Raw genomic sequence first — 17,545 nt, forward strand, 5'->3', positions numbered from 1 at the left:
TCCTTCCTTCCTTCCTTCCTTCCTTCCTTCCTTCCTTCCTTCCTTCCGTCTTTCCTTCCAAGCCCATGCTGTGGACCACCTGTGGTTTTCCAGAGGTTGAGTGGAGCATCTCTGGATAAAACCAAGCACAAGCCTGTCCCCAGTGGTGGCATCCTGGAGGCCTCCAGTGCTAGGTGGTTCTCAGTGGCCTCTTCCCTCTGGGATCCAGCTGTGATCCAGCTGTGTCCAGGCCCTGGAGGAGGCATCTCGGTTGTCTAAGGCATGTGTGTCTGCAGCCACTGCCCCTGTACCCAGCATGTCATGGGTGCCAACAAAAAACAAACAACACTTATGAGCAACTGAATAAGAACCCCACATCAAGAAACAGGATCTGGGGTATCTCAGTAAATCTCCTCTCGTTGCTGGGACAAATACCTGACACCCAAAATAAAGGAAGGAAAGGTTTATTTAGCTCACAGTTACTGGAGGTCTTCAGTTCATATGCGGCTGGCTCCAAAGCAAAGTGGCACATGACAGAGTGCAACTGTTCATGGCTGCTGCGGCAAAGAGCTAGAGAACAAGGGAAGAGTAGCAGCAACACGGCTACCAGAGAGCAAGTCTGGCTCCCTTAAATTGCATTCAGACTATTCGCTCCAGGCTGGGTGTAGCACTCACACCCATAATCCCAGCAGCACTCACACCCATAATCCCAGCAGCACTCACACCCATAATCCCAGTGGATGATGAGTGATGCACAAACTCTAGAAGTCCCCGCCCCATGACTGCATGAGGCTTTGGAGGGCAGGACAACTAGACACAAACCATAACGAGGAGGAATTTCTGAAGAATTCTCTTTCCTTTAGGGAAAACCAAATTTTCACTAAACTTATTTTGAGGTCATGAGTTTTATTTTTAAAGCATACAAAGTTATTTTGAGGATATATACTTTTTTAAAAAAAAGTTGGGAATTTTGCATTGAGCACCAGTAGTGCCCTTGGGTATATTTAAACAGGGAAACTGGCTCAGACGACTTTGAGCCAACCCTGGCAAAGGGCAGAGGCTCGTGCTGGTCTCCAGTCTGTGTGGTTCACATGGAGAAATTTAGGATGGAGGGGCCATGGGTTGTCGGGCATAGAAGCTGAAGTAATTTGCCAAAGGTCGGCCAACTGGTGCATGGAAGGAGTAGGATTTGAACTCAGGTAGCCCTGGTCAGAACGTTGGGAAAAGTGCCACCATGGTGAGCCCTAGGCTGGTCTGCCTCCCCTCCATCTGTGGCTGTCACTAGGGACATGTGTCCTGACCAAAGATGTCTTTTTCCAGGACTTGGGTATCTGGAGCTACAGAGGAATGAATGAAAGAACATTCTGGAAAGCCCTGTCCTGGGCTCTGACCTGGACACCTGTCTTATACCCAGCTCTCCAGGGGCAGAGCCTGAGGCAGGGGTTTGGATGCACCTGGTGTGCTGAAGAGATACTCTCAGGCAAGCTCGGGATGAGGGTTAGGCTACCAGGGCCAGCTGCTGCCAGGGCAGGGTTGGACCTCATTTTATTTAAAATGTTGAGATTTTACTTACCATGCATTTTTGCATTAATTTTAATTTTTTAAAAATCTTGCAATTTTTATTATTGGGTTTTGGGGCACTCCCCAAATTTATGAGCATCCCCCCCCCCCCCGGTTCTAGCTCAGCTCTTAGCAGATGGAGGACATCTTGGTCTGTTTTTGGTTGCTAATAAACAGTACCACAGTCCGGGTAATTTGTAAAGAGAAGAGATTTATTTTGGCTCACAGTTCTGGTTAAAGGTCAAGGGGCTGCATCTGGAGGTGGCCCTCACTTCTTGGCAGGGTCCCCGGCTGCGCAGGGCAAGAGACAGGGAGTGTATAAGAAACCCCGCAAACAGGCTCCTATCGCAGACACTGTCTGCGGAGGAGCCACGGACTCTTTAACCCACTCATTCCAGAAATGGATTCATCCACTCAGAAGGGCGGAGCCTGGCCACCACTTAAAGGTGCCACCAGTTAATATTGTAATGCAGATCGAATTACAGCTTGGGTTTTGCAAAGAACCAGTCATACTCAAACCACAGCAGGGAGGGAGGGAGCCAAGTACATGGCCTTGGGTGGGGACGGCCTGACAGGCAGTCCTGGGCTGTGGCTTGTGCCCTGTGTTGGTGAGCGACAGGCTGAGGGCTGATCTCAGAAGAGGGCAGCTGTGAGTCAATGCAGGTGCTGGGTGGGAGCCCCAGCTTGTAGCCTGGCTCTGCCCTTGGCACCAAGACCGTCCAGCACCATGCCGTGGTGGTAGATACGGTGGGCAGATGGGGTTGCTTCATGTTTTGTTGGTTTATTAGTACATGTTTGGGAGCCATGATAAGCGCATTCCTTCTAGGGGATTGGTACCTATAAATATTGTGTCTTGGTCATTTTTACTTCCCTCCCCCATTGCTCCCCCACCCTGGCCAGCTCCACGAAGTCTAGCTCCCTGTTTTCTATCAGTTGACTTTAATTTTGGTCTTCAAATTATTTATACTTTGGACTTTTCAACTTTATGAATCTGATCTAGTTCATGAAGTGTTATGGTCTCAGGGTACATTCACTATTATACAAATGACTCCAAGTTATCCTTCCTTAAGGCTGAGTAACATATGAACACCCATATTTTCTTTATCATTCATCTGTTGATGGACATACAGGCTGCTTCAAGATTGGACTGTTGCTTTCTTTTTTTTTTTGGTACCAGGAATCGAACTCAGGACCTCATGCTTGCCAGGAAGATTCTGTGCTGCTGAGCTATAACCACCCCCACCAGTGCTTCTTTAACTAGGACTTCATTGGAGCTTCTTCTTTCTTACAGAATGAAGGAAACAGATGGGCAGTGGGTGGGGCTAATGGATATAGGTCGGGTTAGACAACTGTGGGGTTCTGGAGGTGTGGGAAGGCCAAGGCACAGCAAGTGTCTGGACCCTGACCAAGGCCCAGGGGGCAGGGGGTCAAGGCACAGGGGGCGGGGATGAACATGTGAGGGGCCTGCAAGGCAGGCTGGTACTTCGGACAGGTGGGGAATGGGTGCTGGGGTTAAAATCTGTGTCGCAGATGTCTGAAGGGGTTAAGCGTCCGGTGGAGCTCAGGAGAGAGAACTGCAAGCCTTCTTGTTGCCCAACTCCTGGAGCCAGGGCAGGGAGACACAGAGCTCCCTCCAACTAGGCCTCCCCTTTAGGGTTTTGGGGAGACACCAGAGTCCATAAGTTTTTCTCTACAACACCACCTCTGCTCCACACCAAGTCTGCGTTGTTTCCGGTCAATACCTGGAATCCCAGGAGGATCTCAAATTCCAGATCCAGTCTGGCAGTTTAGAGACTTAGACTCTTCTTCAAAGCAAACAATAAAACAAAGGTGGGTCCGTAGCCCTGTGTGAAGGCCCTGGGTTCAGTCCCCAGGAGCTCCTCCACCAGCATCACGCAGCCTTAAAACCCCAGTTTGGGGCTGTGTTGCTGCTCTGGCTGTAGTGTAAATACACGCAGGCCTTGCGCCTGGGTGGCTGCTTCAGTCTGAAATGTCCGCCTGGCCAGCTCCTCCCACCCTCAGCTTTCCTTCCTCCAAGCACAGCTTCCCCTGCCCCTGCTGCTGGAGCTGCGATCCCCAGCACCCCAGGCTTGCCATGCCGGCTTCCTGTGTGTTTCCCCTGCCTGGCTTCGGGTTTCTCGGAGCAAGAACTACATGTTGATATTCCTAGTTCCTGTCCCAGCTAGCATGGCATGTGGTACCAGGGACCGAACTTGGGACATTATGCTTGCCAGCAGGCGCTTATGCCACTGAGCTATCTCCCCAAGCCAGTGAAGGTTTTAAAATTTACCCCTTACAATTGTACCATAGCCATGTCTGATGCAATGTCACATAATAGTACGACCTACAATCATACTTAATAGCAGAAACAGTAACGACATTATTTAACTTGATGAAGATTTATTACAGCCCATGCATCATTGTTCTATGTGTTTTATATCCTTTCTCTTATTATATTCTAATCTCAACTTTATGAAGTAGACACTTTTGCTGCTCCATTTTACAGACAGGGAGACAGAGGTACACAAAGAGCTCCCGCAGGTACTAGACGGCAGAACTGGTATTTGAACTTGGGCATCTGGCTCCACAGTCTGCACCCTTAAGCACCACCCCTGCAACACGGCTTTGGCTTCAAGTTCTGGCTTCTTCGTGTTGTTGCCTGAACGCTCTGAGCTTTGCTCTTTTTACCTATGAGTTGCACGGGGAGGCGGCCTTCAGGGCAGTTGGGAGGCAAAGTGAGAGAGGGAGGACCCAGAGTTTGACTGCTGTGATTCCCAAGGCTCACCGAGGCAACAGTTTCCACGGTGTGTGTGGCAGGGAGCTCGGAACCTTGTCCCAGAGGTGCCATGGGCTGGGTTCTTCACAGGAAGCAAGGGAGGCGGGGAGGAGGGAGATAAAGAGCACTCTGTCTGCCACTTGGGCCTGCAGGGAGGTGAGAGAGGACCATGAGTGAGTGTTCCCAAGAAGGAGACCAGACTCCTGCCCAGGAGGGGCGATCATCCTGTTGCCAGCGTTGTTGGTTCTTGAGCTGCTGGTGGAAAATTCCTTTGGATCCTTTCCTGAAGCTGGGAAGGCTGGGGGAGTTAATGGAGGGAAGGGTTCTGGCACACCAGGAATGTCATCACTGCTTTATTTTAGAAATGAAGAGAAGCAGAAAATAAGCCAGGCCTGGAGGTACAGGCCAGCATTCCCAGGACTCTGAGAGGCTGAGACGGGAGGATCACAGCTTTAAGCCTGGACAATTTAGTGTGCTATTGAAACCCTGTTTCAAAGTAAAAAAAAAAATTTAAAAGGGGGCTGGAATGTAGCACAGGGTGAAGCCCCTGGGGTCCATCCCCACTGATGCAACAATAAAAGGGGTGCCGGACAGGCTGCCCACGTATGCTAACTCTCCTCCAAAATGTGGTTCTTCATGGTCTCTGCCCCCGCCTCTGGGATCCAGATAATGCTGGAACCTGCCAGCTGGCCTGTCACTGCTCTGTTCTCTTGTGGCCTGACTGGCTTCCTCTAGGGGGACCCACAGGGCCCAGCTCCTCCTTGGGGGATGCCAGGGGGGACCTCAAGCTGCCTTCCCCATACATCTTCAGTACTCTCCTGATTCTAGGTCCCCGAAACTTCTTTACCCCTAAAAGACAAAAGTACTCAGAAATTGTTGGGATAAGAAAGAGTTAATATAGAGACATGCTAAATAACCTGCAGGGCGTGTGGGAGGAGGAAAAAGAAAACAGGGCAGCAAGATCTGCGGGAGGGAGTGACCGAGAACACTTGGGACTCCAGGACACCCTGCTCTTGTGTCCTTGCTCCCAGGCGCCTAGTAGGTTCTCACGTATAGTAGAGCCTAAATGTTAATCTTGGACACATACGATGAGATCTTGTTATGTTCACCTAAAGTAGCCTGAAGGCTGAGGCTCAAGATATATAAAAATAAAGACCAAGGGCTGGATGAGAGCCTCTTTGCTTGAGCCCTCGCTTTGCTGACATGGAGTGTCCATGTGTCTTTGTTTGTGGCCAGTGCCCGTGAGTCTTTCCAAAGAAGAAGAGTCATTTCTGTGCAGAAGCAGGTGCCACCTAAACCTGGGACAGTTCCTGACACAGGTGACTGGTGCCCAGCTACCCTCTGAGGTGGCTGTTGGAGCCTCGCTTTCACATCGGCCCAGTGAGGATCCTAGCTCCTGCCTTATGGGAATCTAGTGATGCGGGGCCAGAGCTAAGCACAGGGCCCAGGACGAGGGGGTGGCAGGGGCAGGACACAGGGGCATTTGTTCCTTTGTTCCCCTCCCCTCCAGGACAGAGAGGGGCTCTCAGATAACTCACTGTCCAGTCCTGGGCTTGGAGAGCACGCTTCCTGAGTACATAAGTAGGGGTGTCCCGGGACAGTGCTTCTGGGTCCTACAAGTCCTCCTCAGGGTCGTTTGTGTCATAAAGCATGCCTACAGCCATGTGAGGGTGGGGAGGCCAGGCCTGTCCCCCAAGGGACCAGAGAAGCCTCTGTTCTGGCATTTTCCACGGAGAACAGTGTCTCCATTATGGCTGCTGATGCTGCCAAAGGACCAGTTCTGAGAAGCAATCACAGGAGAACAAGTTTAGGCCACCATCGTCCAGGCCCTCTCTCAGGTGTCTAGAAATTTCTGGAGATTAAACCAGCAATGGCACACGTGTGTGTGTGTCCAGACGAAATGAACAGTCACCTCTCCCCTGGCATGTCTGAGAAAAGTAACTTTTTTTTTTTTTTTTTTTTTTCTTTTTCTGAATTGCTGTATGGGGCAATATTGCCCTGGCACCTTCAGAAAATATAGGAACTCCAGGCTGGGCACGGTCAGACCCAATGATTCCCCCTGGAGAACGCTGTGAGCAGGAGCCTGGGACCTGTGAGCTGGTCTTCCTGGAAGACTGGAGTCACGCACGCACCCATCATCAGCATTACGACAGCGTTTCCTATTGCGCGCATCCCCCTCAGCCTGGCTCCAGCTCTGTCCCCACCCACATCCCCCTCCTCCTTTCACTCTCACTTTTCATTTCTGTTCCCTGTGTGGTGAACCTCTTTTGAACTGTTTACCTCTCTCTGGGCCAAAAACCAGTCTATAGGCAAACCAATCAACAAACCTATAAGAAAAACACATACCAAGGGGCTGGGGAGATAGCCCAGCAGTGTAAGTGCCTGCCTGGCAAGCGCAAGGTCCTGATTTCGATCCCTGGTTGAAAGGAAAGAAGGAAGGCAGGAAGGAAGGAAGACAGGAAGGGAGGTAGGGAGGGAAAGAGGGAAGGAGGGAAGGGGAAAGGGAGAGAGAGAGAGAGAGAGAGAGAGAGAGAGAGAGAGAGAGAGAGAGAGAGAGAGAAGAAAACATGCTCCAGAGAAAGCAGCCGCTTTGACTGACCCAGTGCAGGCCAGCAGGCAAGGGGGTAAGAATGATACAGTCCCAGCACTCAGAGAGGCCAAAGTGGAAGGTTTCCAAGTTCTAGTCCGGGCTAGACAACTTAGCGAGATCTTGTCTCAAAACAAAAGAAATAGGGCCGGCCAAATAGCTCAGCGGATTAAAGCACCTGCAAGCAGGCACAGGTGCCAGGGGTTCAATCCTCAGGCTGGCCCCACCCCTGGGGCTCACTGAGAAGGAAACTGAGACGGCGTGGTTTCACGTGCCTGTAATCCCAGCTTTTGGGAAGTTGTACACAGGCGGATCACTACGAGTCCCATCTAGTAGTGAGACCCTGAACACCCTGTAGACCCTTCCCTAAAATACAAAAAAGAAAAGAAAAAAAGAAAACTTAAAATAAATAAATAAAATAAAATAAAAGGGGCTATGTAGGTGGGGATGTATCTCAGTGGGAGGGCCCTAAATTCAATCCCTAATGCTGGAAAAAAAAAAAAAAAAAAAAAAAAGTTGCCACAAAAGTGCTGGCCAAAGTCACAGGGAGGAAGTGGGTACTCCACCAGAGAGGGAGGTGGCCCGTCTGACCCGTGTGACTCCACAGACTTGCACTAGGCAGAGATGAACACAGAAGGTTGTTCAAGTGCAGAAAAGTAAAAAAGGAAGTGCTTTCTAATGACCCAAGTCTGTAGGCAAACACTGGTGAGGGATTCAGAGCTCTGACTCCCCAGCACCTCTCTTTAAGCCTTAAGCCTTGGGCATACTTGTGTCTGCCAGTCTCTGTGTGTACTTGGAGTGACCAGGTGACAGCCTAGGACTCTGCTCAGCCTTGGCAGGGTGGGATGACCTGTCCCCAAGTGTGTTCTGCATGTGTGGCTCGTGCAGTTTTCACCTCAGCCCCCTTTGCAGATGCAGGGACCCTGTCCCATGCCCAGCACGACGCAGCCAGCCAGGGGTCAGCAGGGAGCTGGCGCCTCGGTTTGCTATGGCCCTGAGGCTTTTCTTTAACACGAAGGTAGCAGATCTGCAGACCCTAAAGCCTCGCCAACAAGCTGTAGGATCCTGGAACTTTCTCTGGCCTCATACCAGCTTTCCGTTTGCTGTGGAGGGTAGGGCGGGCAGTTTTCCCAGTCAGACCCCGCCCGGGTCAAGGTTGGGCTTTGCTTTGGAAGAGGTGGCAGCCCAGTGTCGGGGGCAGCTTGTTCCTCGCCCCCTGAGCCTGGGAACAGGGTGGGCTCCCACATTCCACTGTCCCGAGTGCTGGCAGCTGTGCCAGCCCATTCATCAGCTGCCTGGGCTGCAGTGAGGAAATTCCCAGAGGCCGCAGCTGCCTGGCAATCCACGGCTCCTGCGTCTGGGCCTGGTGCCTGGCAGCACAGGGCTGGGGGTCTCTCAGAGCACCAGGATGGACAGTTCCCGGCAGCACCCCTTCCTGCCCCTCAAGCCTGTGCTATCCAGAGGCGGGTGAGTCCAGGTCACCAAGGGTCCTGTGAGGCAGGGGTGTGGGTGTGCGCTGTGTTGCTCACCTGCCAGACCTGGGCAGACACAGAGGCACCAGAGGAGGTGACAGGGTCTGTGCCCAGGGGACAAGCCACAAATCATACATAAAGGACAGTCCCGGTCATCGAAGCCGTGGACCTTGGTGTTAGAACAGTCCAAATTCAAATCCCACTGCCCCCCCCCTTTAGCTGTGGGATCTTGGGCAGGTGCCTGGCTGGAGTGGGCTTCAGTTTCCACATCTGAAAATTGGTAACTGAAGAGCAAGAACACACCCTGTGAAAGCTCATTGTGAGGAGAGGCACTAGGCCTGCAGGTGGGGCCTCCACAGGGCCTGATGACACCTGGGATCGCTGGCTTTTGATCCTCTCACAGGTGATAGGCAATGGGGGAGGCCTTCAAAGTCCTCAGGGGGCCGCACTGTGGGGAGAGGAAGGAAGGGAAGCCCATGAAAGGGACTGGCAGCCCACCTGGGGAGGTGGGGACTTGTGCTAGGACGCAGGGACTGGGGCTTGAGCTCCGGTAGAGCCAATTTTGAGCCCTGGCTCCCCAGGTGCTGGCTGGTAGCCTAGACACAGGATCTGTGCCGTGGGGGGCAGTGACACCCTTCTTTGGGCCCAGCATGGTGTGCCAGGATCCTGGAAGGTGGGGAGCCCTAAGTGCCTCACTGGACACCTGGCATGGCCTGAGGGCTGCTCTTTCTTCTTGTCCCTTCTCTGCCCACCCAGTGGGATCTGTACGCAGGGCACAGTGAGGCTGGGAGGAGCCAGGGGACTCCTGTGACAAGTACAGCACAGCTCGAGCCAGGAGTGATGGTGTATTCTGCTCATCCTAACTATTCCGGAGGCTGAAGCCAGAGGGGCACAGCTTTGAGTCCAGCCTGGCAAATTAGTGAGACTCTGTTTCAAAACAAAAAAGATAAGAAGGGATGGGCTCAATCCCCAGTATTAAAAAAAAGAAGAAGAAGAAATAAACAAAATGAGTAGAACAGAACGCCCCAGGGGGAGGAACTCACAGAGCAAAACCCAGGGGGTCTTGAGCCCCATGTTGAGGGCACTGGGCTCCTTGGACACAGGGAATGGGCTGACTAGAAGGACTTATGCTCTGCCCCTCAGAAGTCCTTTGTTCGCCCCACTGAGGGCTTCCCAGGAGCCCCAAGGCCCTGTTCCGGATCCCTCACCTAGGCTCCCAGCCTGCTCTGTGCTAGCCCAGGAGAAGGGGACCCAAGCTCCTGCCCAGAGACCCTGCTCTCCCTCCATCTCCCTCTCTGTGCTCCAGCTCCCTTCCACAGTCTCTTAGAGCATACTTAAATGCTCATGTGCACACACCCACACGCACACTCACACCTGCACTCACACCCTCACTCACACCCACACTCACATGCTCCCAGCAACCACTAATTGCATCTGATAAAGGAAGAGTGGCCGGCATCTGAGTCCTGATCCTGCCATCCTGTTGCAGTGTGATCTTGGCCCCAAAGCTTCCTCTTCCTGCTCTTTCTCCTGCTTCCTGCTCCTCTTCACTCCCTCTCCCCTTTCCCTGCAAGGTACTGAGGGTGGGGTGAACCCTAGAACCTACAGGGTAGACTCTAGGCCTCATGGCAGAAGGAGCCCGGCATTGCTGGGAGATGAGGGATGCCTTTCTGAGTTCCAGAGGCCGGCCCTTCATCCCCTGGGGTCTTCAGATTTCGCTGCCTTGCACACCCGTCCTGGGAAGGGCCATCCTCGTGAGCTCAGGTCTGGCCGCCGCCGTTCTGCTTCCCCCAGGTCTCTCCCCTCGGGCCTGCATCCCTAAGGCCTGCAGGCAGCGAATCAGCATTGCCATGGTAACAGATTTCATCTGCAGCACAGGGGCTCTGGTGGGAGGTGAGGCCCAGTGCCCTGGACTGGCCAGCGTGGGCCCCTCCTGGCTTTTCCCAGAAAGACTCATCTGAGTGTCTCTGGTCCTCACTTACCTGCTCATTCTAGACTTTTCTTGGAGCCTTGGTGGGTCATCCTGGAAACAGCTCTGGAAACAAACCCACCCATGTGCTCTGAAGGAACATCTTTAAGAAAGATGACATTGACAGACGCCATAGTTCTTGATTGTAACCTGGATTCCTGGAACCCCAAGGATTGCTCCTGCTCTTCAGCTCACTGGGCCCCCATTGTCCCCCATCTTCCACCCTCCTTTCCTCTAGTGTAGTCCACACACATATCCAGGTTGAAACTGCAATCCTTTTAGAAAGAGGGGCAGCCTCTGCTTAAACCATCCATGGCTCCCCATTGCCCACAGGGTAGTTGACGGCTTCGAGGAGAATTTACAATCTGAACCTTTCCCCGTTTACTATGTCTCCTGCCACACCACAATCCTGCTTCAGGGAGCCTCTGTGACTGAACGCACACAGGTCGTCTGCAGGGACTGCCTCTCGCTCCACTGCTCCACCTGGCAGAAGTTTTGCCCTCTCCAAACTCAGCCCAAATGCTGCCTCCTCCAAGAGCTTCCCATTGTCTCCTCGCCATGTTTGCTTTGCTCTGGACATGCCGAAGGCCCCAACTCAGCAACCCTCCGGGCCAGACAGGAGGCGCAAATGCTGAACATACGTTTTTCACTTCTGCAATGCGGTGTGTGCCCTGCCACGAGAGCCGAAAGCCAGCACGGCTGGGTTCATCTTCCTCGCCGTGTTGCTCTTGTTTCTGCAATTCTGAGACCGGGGCAGACAGTGCGATGACCTGAAGGTAGCACACCAGCCTAGAGTCCAGGGTCAGCTCGCCAGAAACTGAGTCCGTAGGCAACAGTCTGTGAGGGCGGAGATGGGGCCAACTTATTCCCACAGCTCTGGCAAGGAGGTGGCACCTGGCACGTGCCCACTAACAACTATTTTAGTGAGTGGACACATGCACGAGTCGGTGCCATCTCTTGTCCCTGTTAGTTCTGCTCCTGCCTCAGGACCTTTGCATTTCTCACTCCTGCTGCCGGAAATGCTCCTCCATTAGATAGCTCCATGTGGCCCTCTGCTCAGGGCTCCATTCCCGCGTCACCTCTCCCTGTGCCCGAGGCCCCTCACTTTCTATACTCTGTTCCGTGTTCTTCTTCATCCACTGTGCATCTCACCCCATGCTGTTCTGTTCATTTCCCTGACATTCACATAATGCTTCCTGTGAACCAGATGTGCTCCTAAACCGTTACCAACATAAATCCATTCAATCCCTGTAAACACCAAGTGCGGGGGAAGCTACTAGAAACTCTATTTTCAGATAAAGAAACTGAGGTCTGGGGAGGCCCGGTGATTCACCCAAGGCCACACGGGGTGAGTGGCAGGCGGCTTCCAGAGCCATTTGTCTTCTCTGTTATGTATTAATTTATTTAACTGTGGGTACCCTCAGGGCCCTTCCAAGGGCTGGGTTTGTCTGTTCAGTCCTCTGCTATGTCCCTGGTCTCAACTGGGTCCTGCAAGTAGTAGGTGCACATTGAACAGTTCCTGGAAGGCAGGAGGGACGGAGACAGGAGGAGCTGAGGATTTGCAACAGGGAGCCCTTGACCCCGGGAATGTAGCCCAGAGCCGGAAGCTTCTCAGCCTCCTGGAGGGATTGAGTCAGCCGGCCTGGGAGACCCCACCCTGCACTCGCACCAATAGAACCTCTGTCTTCTAGCCTTCCCAGGCAAAGGTGCCAAACCGCACTCGGCTAGGCCCACACAGAACTCACTTCCTGCCCTAGAGGAGCCAAGCGTCTCGGGACCAAGGTGCTGCTGAGGGGCAGCCAGTGAGGGGCCCGAGCGGGGCTGCCCTTAGCCAGATGTGCTGGGGTGGAAGGCACCCAAGGCGAGGGCAGGAAGGAGAAATGAGGCCCGCAGAACAGGGGTCAGTTTCATCCTAGGGCGGGACCCCTCTCCCTCTTGATATTAACTCAGTGATGGGGATCTTAGCGAGTGTCACCTGCCTGATTTCCTTGCCCGGAGCAGCTCCTTGAGATGGGTGCTAGAGAGAAGCCCGAGGCTCAGAGAAGTGTGGTCCCTTATACACAGTCACCCAGCCAGGAAGTGCAGGAACTGGAATGAAAACCTGGGGCCCAGAGACTTGCAACCAATCTCAAGGAAAACCAGGGGAGGAAGAGCTGGAAGCCCAGCCTGGAGGCCTCCTCTCCCTGCTCACTGGATTCCTGGGTGCATAGGGGAGGATCTCTAAATTTAAATTCATCTTCTTACCTGTGGAGTGAGGATAAAGGGTCCTGGCACCCTGTGAGACCCCGCACAGGTCTGGCTGTCTCTCTGGGCCCTTCAGGCAGGCCGTTCCCATGTGCAGCTGTGTGGACAGATCTGCATGTCCCAGAAGTAGCCGCAAGGGGCAGAGCCACCCAGCCAGGGCCGCCGCCTCCTCAAGCTGTAGCGCAAGGTGACTGCTGTACTCCCACAGAAGAAGGACTTTTTTTTTTTAATAATGGAGTTTAATGGTATACGTGATAGTCTATACATTCACAAATTGATAAACATTTCTAAAGTGCAATACCATGACTCCACCAAATGTGTCTGCCTTCTTCCCTGTTTTTTTCTCATCCTTCTCCTCCTTCCTTTCTTTTCCTTTCCCTTCCCTGTTCATCTTCTCACCTCCTCCTCCTTTTCTTCTTCCTTGTCCTCTTTCTCCTCTTCTTTCTCCTCCTCATCTTCTTCCTCCTTCTCTTCCTCTTATTCCTTTTCTTGTTCTTCCTCCTCATCCTCTTGCAATATTGCTGGAGAGTGAATCCAAAGCCTCTCATGCATGCTGAACAACTGCCCCACCACTGAGCTACACCCACAGTCCTAGTGCACCAAGTTGACACCTTAATCAAAATTCAAATTTTTTGGCCAAAGAAACAACTAGAATTTACATGCACATGAAACATGATAAAAATCCTATTCTCCCAAACTCCACCTGACGTATGAAGTCTTAGCTTCTTTATTTCATGCTATTTTGGCCTCCTCTATGAAGTTATATAAGTTATACCAGCAGACTATATTCAAATCTAGTACTCCCAACAGAATGGTTTGATTTTTGTGCCAAGTGCCATTATATTAAATAATTAACAAGAGAACAAGAGGAAAATCTTAAGTTACAATACAGAGTAATTGATCTATGTAGATTGTCCTTAAAATACATTATACTTCATGATTTTAACAGGTTTTGTTGTTGTTTTATGTTTGATCCTGGGGCTTAACTCAGGATATGGCACTTGCCAGGCGGCACTTGTACCACTGAGCTATATCCCTGGCTGTCAGTTTTTAGTAAAGAATTTTTTTTCCAATTCAGTCTTTTTAAAAAAAATTTTATTGAGAAACAAATATCAATAAGACAGTTTCAAAACTGGTTAATAGGACAGTCTCAATAATTAATACATTGTACATTGTTGTCTTCTTAGTGGTTATCTATAGTACACGATGCAGACAGAATATCCTGTCCAAACACTATTAGTACAAATCTTTCTTCTCATTGAATTAAGTGAAAGTAGCTGTATAACTATCTTAACTATTCTGCATATACAGATACAAAATGGTCCTTCCTTTGTATTGCCTTTTTTTTTTGTTTAGTCCTGTCAGAAATGGGTATTTCATTGGCATCTAAATACTATAAGTGCATGAATTCAGCAAAACAATCCAACACAGTCCAGCAGTCCACAATAGTAGTGGGTTATCCACAGAAGTTGTTGACTTGAGCCTTTCACAGCTCAGCATATTAATATGGCTTTACTTTATATATCTTGGTTTTATACTTTTCTGCTGGATGGTTAAGACCAAGATAAAGCAAGACCTGTATAACAAGAAATGTAACTTTTGTATCTGATAAGGTCAGTCAAGTACTTTCAGGATTTATCTTGTAACCCTGTACCACACTTTGTAGATCCTGTGTCAGTGTCAGCCATGTGGATGAGTCATGGCCATTGCTTGACCAATTTGCTCTCTGTGAAAGCCTGAGAGAATGTTTTCTCTCCAGGTGACTCTCCTTAGGCACACTCAAAGTCATTGATCACGTTGCTCTGTGGCTCCATAATCTCCTTGATCAGAAAATTTAGAGCACAACTGAGTTACATGTTGTTACAGTACAGGTTCTGGAAGGCAGGAGGGACGGAGACAGGAGGAGCTGAGGACTACGTCCCAAGTCTTCACTGACCTTGAAAGGCTATGGTCAAAATGTTGGCTGTCCTTGCAGTCCTTCTATTTCTCTAATTTTTGGTCTCCAAACTTAGGTTGTTAACCCTCCAGAAGAGAAGCTTATTATTACCCTACATCTTATGCAGTTGGGTTTAACTTCACTATCTGTCTGAATATCAAACATCTCAGGCATAACATGGAACAGGTATTTTCCATCTATTGATATGTTAAACATTAAGTCCCTACAGAATATGGAGGTAAAAACCACGGAAAGACTTTAATAAAGTGTGAAAGACACTTTGTTGAGATTCTGCAGGGTCCTTGGGGTACGGGGGAGCAAGCTGGGGCCCCCCATGGGCCAGAGACACTGTGCCTCCCACAGATCATCACCATCTCAGTTTTCCTGAGCACCTACTGTGTGCCAGGTACCACATCCACACTGCTTTTTGCTGTCACGTTCATGATCCCTATTTTATAGACAAGGCCCACAGTCACAGAGCCTGGAAGCCCTCTGAGTCACTGCAAGGCTTGGGAAACCTTGTTGCAGCCAGCAAGGACCTGGTCTTGCTCTTGGGGTGACAGGGGGAGGGCTGTAAATTAAACCCTGGCCCAGAAATCTTAGAGCCCTATAGGGGTCCCCAGATTCCTTCATCAGGACCCCAATCCCAAATTTCCTCCAATGAAGGTTTTATTATTGCTGTTTTGTGGGGAAGTCAGAGAGGCAAAGTAACCTTTCCAGAGCCACATAGGGTGTGGAAGATACTGTCTTCTTATTACCTCCAAAGAAGGGACACCTGGCTCTTGACTATGGGGTTTTTAAAGCAGGCTGGGAGACTTCAAGGTCAGCGCCAAGCTCTTGCCTTGTAGCTAATGGATGGAGGCTGGGGAGTCAGAGAGCTTCCAAAGGACATTTGCTAAGTGGAGCTTGCAAACTGTAAAAGAAAGCGATTCTCAATTTGGGTTCAGGCCTTATCTCTGTCATTTACTACCCATGTGACATCGGGAAAGCTCTCAGCCTGGCTGGGCCTCAGCTTCTCAGCTCTGAAATGGTCTGAAGGAAAAGCCACCATCCTGTAGGGTCTGGGGCAGGTGATGCTCACCAAGGACCCTTCAGTGTCCTGGCACACGCACTCGGTGCTCCATCAATGAAGGTCGTCTGCTGATGGCTGTCTATGTTAAATCCCAGTTGCTGAGGACTCAAAGGTGCCTGCCAGGGTGGCTTGCTGGGTCTCACAAACCTGGCCAGGCTCTGACGTTGCTTTCTGGTGCTCTTATTCTTTTGACAGAGATGGCGGAGGAGGCAAAGCTGAGAGGTTAAAAGGAAGGATCAAGAGAAACATAAGCCTGAGTCCCTACACTTTGTTTTCCCTCTCACAGGCAGGGAGATTGGGGGGCTCTTTGGCTGCCACCTGCTGGGCACCTCAAGGTTCTGGAGTGGAGTGTGGTGCCTCTGTGCCGGCCCTTGGTGCCCAAGATGGGCTGCATGGGACTGGATTTAGGACAGAGGCTGGGCAGCAACTTCTCAAGGACACCTGGGTCTCCCAGGTTTTATCACCCAAATGCACACCCTGAGCAGCATGCCCAGTGTGTGCCCCAGGCTGGCTCCTGGCTTGGGGACAAGCTGATCCCTTGGCAGCTTCTCCGACCACATCCTGAGCAGCCTACGTGAATGCACCCAGGCCTGACTCCTTCCAGATGTGCTGTGTACACAGCTGGGGATTAACTGCCTGAGTGGGCTCCAGGCTGACTTCAGAGGATTAAGTGTGTGGACCTCCCAGACCAGTGGGAGATAGGCAAGGGCAGACATTTATTTATGGGCCACCTCCAAAGGCTAGTCAGTGTTTATGGGAAGAGGCATGGCTGGCTTCCCGGTGGCTTTGTGCCCCAGCCTGGCAGCTTGGGTGCACAGGACCCATCCCTGAGGGCTGGGGTGGCTTTCTGACCTGACAAGGAAACATCCACCCCGAAGCTCTTGCTGGGGCTTTGTGATTAGGAATGGCTGCAGGTCTGGGTTTTTAAGAAAGTGTCTATAATCCTTCTGGACCTGTGGAGCCTGCTGCCAGCTTGGTTCGGAGGAAGACAGGGTTGAGGCTTCAGTACGGTGTTGGTGTGGATTGTAGGACAAGAAAGAAGCACTCAGGAATTTAAAGCAGAGGCTGCGTGATATAGTTTGCATTTTGGAAAGATCTACTCTGTGTTTCATATTCTGGGTACTGTAACAAATATCTGAGATCTATTAACTTAGGTAGATGAAAAGTTTATTTTGGCTCATAGTTCTAGAGGTTTCGGTCATGGCGAATTTTTGGGCCTTTGGCGAGATACTGCGTCATGGTGTAGGAAGCAGGGGAAGGAATAGTTCATCTCATGGCAGTCAGGAAGCAAGCACAGAGATGAAGAACTTAAGGACCTCATGATATCTGCTCCTGTGGCCTAACTTCCTTCTTTTATGTCCCACCTTCAAAGGCTCCACCATCTCCCATCGGCACCATGGGCTGGGAACCATGCCTTCAACACATGGGCTAGTAGAAGACACTATCTAAGCCGTAGCAAAGTGGGATTCTGGCAGGGGCCTGTGGTGGCCATTTGGCTGGGCAGGTGATGGTCAGATTTGTGAGTTATTCAGGAGATAAGGTGGTGAGGTATGGGATGAAGGAAAGGGGTTGTGGATACCCTGCGTTCTGGTCAGAGTATTGGAAGGAATGGACTATGACAGCTTCCTTAAAAGGGCCCAGGAGAAGGGATGCAGCCCCAGGTATGGCCATGTGAGGGGCCTGCAGTGGATTGCCACCTGGAGGTCACCTTATTATACCCAGCTGAACTGAACCAGCATGGTGCTGGCTGTGGGAAGCCTGCCTGAAGGCTGTTGCCAGGAGTGTGAGAGGCAGAACTGGAGAAGCTGTTAGGAGGCTGTTAGCGAAGCTGTTTGGAGAGGCATTTGGAAGCTTCTGGTTCTCTTGGGCTGTTCTGCTGGAGGACCTTGTCATGCTGGCTTTCCTGATAACTTGGTTGCTCTCCTTGGAGGAGCTGGGGACCTTGTTGTT

The 17,545-nt window shown here is 51.2% G+C and overlaps 1 protein-coding gene across 2 annotated transcripts in view; it reads left to right on the forward strand.

The window, feature by feature from the left end:
* The window catches only part of Cmklr1 (chemerin chemokine-like receptor 1), a 52,162-nt gene that overhangs the window by 13,261 nt on the left and 21,356 nt on the right, over positions 1-17,545 (forward strand). Inside the window, exon 1 of one of the 2 annotated variants that reach the window (XM_023721005.1) lies at positions 8,348-8,369. The exons of the other annotated variant lie outside the window; for it this stretch is intronic. The gene's annotated coding sequence lies outside the window, so the exon portion shown is untranslated. Of the gene's footprint in view, positions 1-8,347; positions 8,370-17,545 lie in introns of those variants that run through there. 2 annotated transcript variants of the gene reach the window in all.

The sequence above is a fragment of the Octodon degus genome, unplaced genomic scaffold (genome assembly GCF_000260255.1).
Source record: "Octodon degus isolate 3935 unplaced genomic scaffold, OctDeg1.0 scaffold00079, whole genome shotgun sequence".
Lineage (NCBI taxonomy): Eukaryota > Metazoa > Chordata > Mammalia > Rodentia > Octodontidae > Octodon > Octodon degus.